The sequence below is a fragment of the Hemicordylus capensis genome, chromosome 2 (assembly GCF_027244095.1).
Source record: "Hemicordylus capensis ecotype Gifberg chromosome 2, rHemCap1.1.pri, whole genome shotgun sequence".
Taxonomy (NCBI): Eukaryota; Metazoa; Chordata; class Lepidosauria; order Squamata; family Cordylidae; genus Hemicordylus; species Hemicordylus capensis.
The window spans coordinates 48,689,490-48,695,489 of record NC_069658.1 but is presented as its reverse complement, the minus strand read 5'-3'; positions in this window follow the sequence as shown (position 1 = coordinate 48,695,489).

Genomic DNA, 6,000 nt, shown 5'->3' with positions numbered 1-6,000 from the left:
GAGTGCAAGGTGCTCTTTCAGGAAACCTGGTCCCTAGTCATTTAGGGCTTTAAGGTTAACACAAAAACTTTGAATTGGGCCCGGAAACGGACTGGGAGCCACTGCGGCTGACAAAGCACTGGCATGATAGAATCAAAACGTCCAGTCTCAGTTAATAATCTTGCAGCCCTATTTTGTACCAACTGCAATTTCTGGACAGTTTTCAGAGTCCATCCATCTTATTTATTTATTATTTCTCTGTGTAAATGACCCTGAGCCATTTCTGGAAGGGCGGTATAGAAATTGAATGAATAATAATAATAATAACAACAACAACAACAACTGAGCACATGAACCAAACAACCACCAGGGTTCAACTTCCAGCTCTAAAAACAGTTGCCAAAAAACAACTCGCTCAGGCATTAAAAGATGTCAATGTTACACTTGCAGAAATAACCACCAATAATTTGCAGGAAACAAACCAACTAATGTACAGTGCAACAACAATAACAACACAAGAGCTCGGATATAAGATCAGTGGACCTGTCAAAAAAGAAAGCAGTACATCACCTAAATGGAAGATTCGATTAGAAAATAAAATCTCCAGGCTTAGATCAGATGCTAGTAAATTGAAAGATATGAAAGACAAGAAGCTGAAGAATGAAAACACCAAACAGTATCTGATCCAAAAATACCACCTAAATTCAAGGAGAATTAGAGAAGTCCTGGAAATAATAAAGCAGCAAATAACAGCAGTGTCAAAGAAGATTAGCAGGTATGAAGCCAGAATTACACAACACAGGCAGAATCTCCCATTCCAGTTGAATCAGAGACGTTTCTACCAAAGCATAGACGGAGAAACTGCAAGAAACCTAGAAACACCAAATAAAGAAGAAACAGTGCAATTCTGGGGGGAAATTATGGGACAATCCAAGAGATTATAATAAAAAAGCAGGCTGGATGAAAGAGGTTGAAAAATGTAACCAACAAATGCAAGATCTAATAATAACACCATAATTAATAAGTGAAAGAGCAAAGGAAATTAAAAATTGGACTGCGCCAGGCGACAATGAACTGCATGGCTTTTGGCTTAAACACCTAACAAGCCTTCATAAACAACTATCAAAACAGTTCAATCACATTATGAAAGGCAGTGATATTGAACAATGGCTAACAACTGGGAAAACTCAACTCATCATCAAGAACCCAGCAAAAGGTGCAGTTCCAAGTAATTATAGACCGATAACCTGCCTGCCAACCATGTTCAAATTATTAACTGGAATAATAGCAGATGAAGTGATGCAACACTTATTAACAAACAGCTTCCAGTTGAACAGAAAGGAAATTGCCCAAACACCAGAGGCACAAAAGACCAGCTGCTGCTTGACAAAATTATTTTAGAAAATTGCAAGAGAAGAAAAAGAAATCTAAGTGTTGCATGGATTGACTACAAGAAAGCCTTCGATTCATTGCCTCACACATGGATACTAAAATGTTTAGAAACAACTGGTGTCAGCAAAAACATTCAGATATTTATTTAAAAAGCAATGAGCATGTGGAGTACACAGTTAATCAATGGCGAGACACTTGGACAGGTTAGCATTAGAAGAGGTATTTTCCAAGGGGACTCACTATCCCCTCTGTTGTTTGTAATCGCCATGACCCCACTTTCACAAATACTAAACAAAACAGGCCTCGGATACCAAACATCTAAAACATCAAGTCAAATAAACCATCTGCTGTACATAGACGATCTGAAGTTGTATGGAAAGTCCCAGTCAGAAATCGAATCACTGCTAAACACTGTCCGTATATTCAGTAGCGATATAGCAATGGGACTAGACAAGTGTGCTGCATTAATAATGAACAGAGGAAAAACAACAAAAACAGAAGGAATAGAACTGTCCAATGGAAGCAACATCAAGAACCTGGAAGAGAAAGAACCTTACAAATACTTGGGCATTCTCCAGGTTGATAACATCACACACACTGAAGATAAAAGAAAAATTGGAAGTGAATACATCAGGAGAGTTAGAAAAATCCTCAAGTCCAAACTCAATGGCGGGAACATCATACAAGCCATAAACACCTGGGCTATACCTGTTATCAGATACACTGCAGGAATAATAAACTGGAACAAGGCAGAGCTAGAGATGCTGGATCGTAAGACCAGGAAAATCATGACCATCAATCATGCTCTGCACACCCTCAGTGATGTCGATAGGCTATACCTCCCTCGCAGCTCAGGTGGAAGAGGAATGCTGCAAGTCCATCAAACAGTAGAGGAGGAGAAAAGAGGCCTTGAAGAATATATCAAGGACAGTGAAGAAAGATGCACTTCAAATGGTCAATAACGCGAAACTATTCAACACCAATGAAAGAAAGCAGGCCTACAAGAAAGAACAAGTCAAGAACCGAGCAGAAAAATGGAAAAATAAGCCACTGCATGGTCAATATTTACACAATATAAGTGGAAAATCACACATCACCAAGACCTGGCAATGGCTTAAGAATGGTTACTTGAAAAAAGAAACAGGGTTTAATACTGGCTGCACAAGAACAGGCACTAAGAACAAATGCAATAAGAGCAAAAGTAGAAAAATCCACCACAAACAGCAAGTGCCACCTTTGTAAAGAAGCAGATGAAACAGTGGACCACCTAATCAGCTGTTGTAAAAAGATTGCACAGATTGACTACAAACAAAGGCATGACAAGGTAGCAGGGATGATACACTGGAACATCTGCAAAAAATACAAGCTACCTGTAGCCAAAAATTGGTGGTACCATAAAATTGAAAAAGTGGTAGAAAATGAAGATGTAAAAATATTATGGGACTTCCGACTACAAACAGACAAACATCTGCCACACAATACACCAGATATAACTGTAGCTGAAAAGAAAGAAAAACAAGTTAAAATAATCGACATAGCAATACCAGGGGATAGCAGAATAGAAGAAAAAGAAATAGAAAAAATCACCAAATACAAAGATCTACAAATTGAAATTGAAAGGCTGTGGCAGAAAAAGACCAAAATAATCCCAGTGGTAATTGGCGCCCTGGGTGCAGTTCCAAAAGACCTTGAAGAGCACCTCAACACCATAGAGGCCACAGAAATCACCATCAGCCAATTACAAAAAGCAGCTTTACTGGGAACAGCCTATATTCTGCGACGATATCTATAACAATTGACAATAAAATCCAGCCATCCCAGGTCCTTGGGGAGGACTCGATGTCTGGATAAAACAAACCAGTCAATAACACCTGCCTGACTGTGTAAACAAGAAATAATAATAATTTTCACATAAAATGCATTGCAGTAATCTAAGCAAGAGATTACTGGAACATGAGTAACTGTGGCCAAGCCATCTCTGACCAGGTAAAGTCGCAATTGGCGTATCAGCCAAAGCTGATAAAAGGTGTTCCGAGCCAAGAGAGACTACTTGAGCCTCAAGTGGCAATGCTGGATTGTCAAGCACCCCCAGATTGTGAACCTGGTCCTTCATCTCCATCTAGAACATGCTGAACACCATTCACCCAGGCAGAGGAACCACACTGATCAGCAGTACTTCTGTCTTGTCTGGACTGAGTCTCAATTTGTTCAACCTCATCCAGTCCATTACAGCATCCAGTGACTGATTTGGTCACCGCCTCACCTGCATCTGATGAAAGAGATATGCAACTGAGTATCATTCCCTTACTTATGACACCTCTGGCCAAATCTCCAGATGACTTCTCCCAGAGATTTCATGCAGATGTTAAGCAGCATAGGGGAAAGAATGTAATTTTGCAGAACCATTACTGCCAAGAAGTATTACTGCCAAGGGGTTGAGCAGTAAACCACCCCCGCCCCCAGCACCACCTTTTGAAAATGGGCCTCAAGGTACGAGTAGAACCACCTCCAAGCAGTGCCTCACACACTCAACTCGGCCAGCTTATCCAAAAGGATAGCATGGTCAATGGTATCGAAAGCCACATAGAAATCCAAGAAAATTAACAGGGTTGCACACACCCCCTCCCCCCCTTCTCTGCATAGGTCATCCCACAGTGCGACCAAAGCAGTTTCTGTTCTGAAGCCAGGCCTAAAACCTGATTGAAATGGATCTAGATAGTGAATTTCCTCCAAGAGTGTCTGGAACTGGTCAGTCACTACATGCTCAAGCACCTTGGTTAGGAAGGGAATATTGGCCATAGGCCAATAGTAGTTACATCTTCTGGGTTCAGAATGGGTTTCTTTCGGAGTTGTCAAATAATAGCGTCCTTCAGTGGAGTTGAGACCACACCCTCGCTCAATGAGGCATTTAGAACCTGCTGGAACCAGCTAAAAATTCCCTCCCTACTAGATGAAGGGCAAGGATCAAGCATGCAAGTGGTTGGCCAAACTCGACAAAAGAACTTGTCCACATTCTCTGGTACCAATAATTGAAACTACTCCAGCAAAACTGGACCAGATGTTACTCTGGACACTTCTCCCAATGATACTGCATCAACTGTAGAGTCCAACTCATGGCTAATCAGAGTGACTTTACCTTCAAAAGCTGAAGGAAATTTCTACCCTCAAAGACTTAGAAAACTGATGTGCACTTTTGTAATAGTATGGGATACTTAACTGTAAGAAGTGGTTAATTTTTTCTTCATCTTCAAAATCAAGTCTTCAAAGTAAAGCACATCCAGCTTTGCATGTAATATCTTTGAAATCTATGGGTTTCTTCTTCATGGAAGGAATCTTGTGGCTGAAAATGGGCAGCCCCTTCAGCGCACTGCAAACACACCCCAATTTTTGCTTTTTCAACAGACATGTCAATCATTATCCCAAATCACATGCGATTGTGTTACCACACTCCTGTGTCAATTTCTAATTCCTGGCACCCTCCATATTCCTAATTCATCTAATCCAATTCATATCTCTAATCCTTGGCAGCCTCCATGTAGTCAAGACTGACTCATAACCAGTGCCCAACTGTCAGTTAAGGGCATAACCACTGATGTTCTCACATTCTGTAAGCACAAGCTGACATGTACCCTGGAATCACTGGGACACCAACATCCACTGCTGCCTGCTCCACCTCCTTCCTTCCGCCCTCCTCTTGCTGCCATCATCGCCACCGCCTTCCTCCTCCTCTCACTGCCACCACTTCCTCCTCTTGCCACCATTATGCTTGCTGCTGTTTCAGGGCAAGTGGGGATATGCCATATCTTCTATCCCCTCACTCGCTGCTCCAAGAGCCTACCAGGAACTCCTGGGCAGGCTCTTGGTGCAAGTGAGTGAATGTCTCTCTCACCCCAGTGAGAGAGGATGCATGTTATCTCCCCACTTGCCTCTAATCAGCAAGGAGATGTAAAGGCAGCAGCAGCTAAGGGAAATGGCAGGAGGCAGCATGGAGGGACTAGTGCTAGCCCCCAAAACAAGTGGTGATGTCGGGAGTTTTGGAACACGGACTGCCTTGGGCTTGCTACATCCCTGCTCCCAGTCAATTGGGAAGGCAATTAGTCATTCTGGCTTGGGTACATTCCTGATACCCTAGAACAAGAGACTTGCAATGGATCAGGAAAGAACTATCTTTAGTATAACAGTGGTCTGCATGGCTAAATGGTAATACATAGTTTACCAGGACAGATCAATTCTGCCTTGCTAACCCAGATCTGGAGAATTTTAATGTGCACCTAATACGCTATGCCAAGAAATATTCAAGATCCTTTTGTTTTTTTAAAAGAGTCCCCTGAAACAGACTATGAAGCATGCTGAATATCATTACCTTCATTTTCCACAAGTACCTTTGCAGGAGGAAACCTGGTTTCTTTGTCTTCTGGACCACCTGAAACAACTTGGCATCTTAGTGACTCCAAGACCCATGAACTCTTTTGTTTAGAGCAATCAAGGATCATTACCAGAATGGATTGGCACCTGGTCATCCCCCAAGGACAACTTGTGACTAGAAAGATTTTGCTTTTTGTGCCCAGTGCTTGCTTTCCCTCCTCTGTCCTCTGGGCATGCTTCTCCAAAGGAACTCCTGCTTGCTTT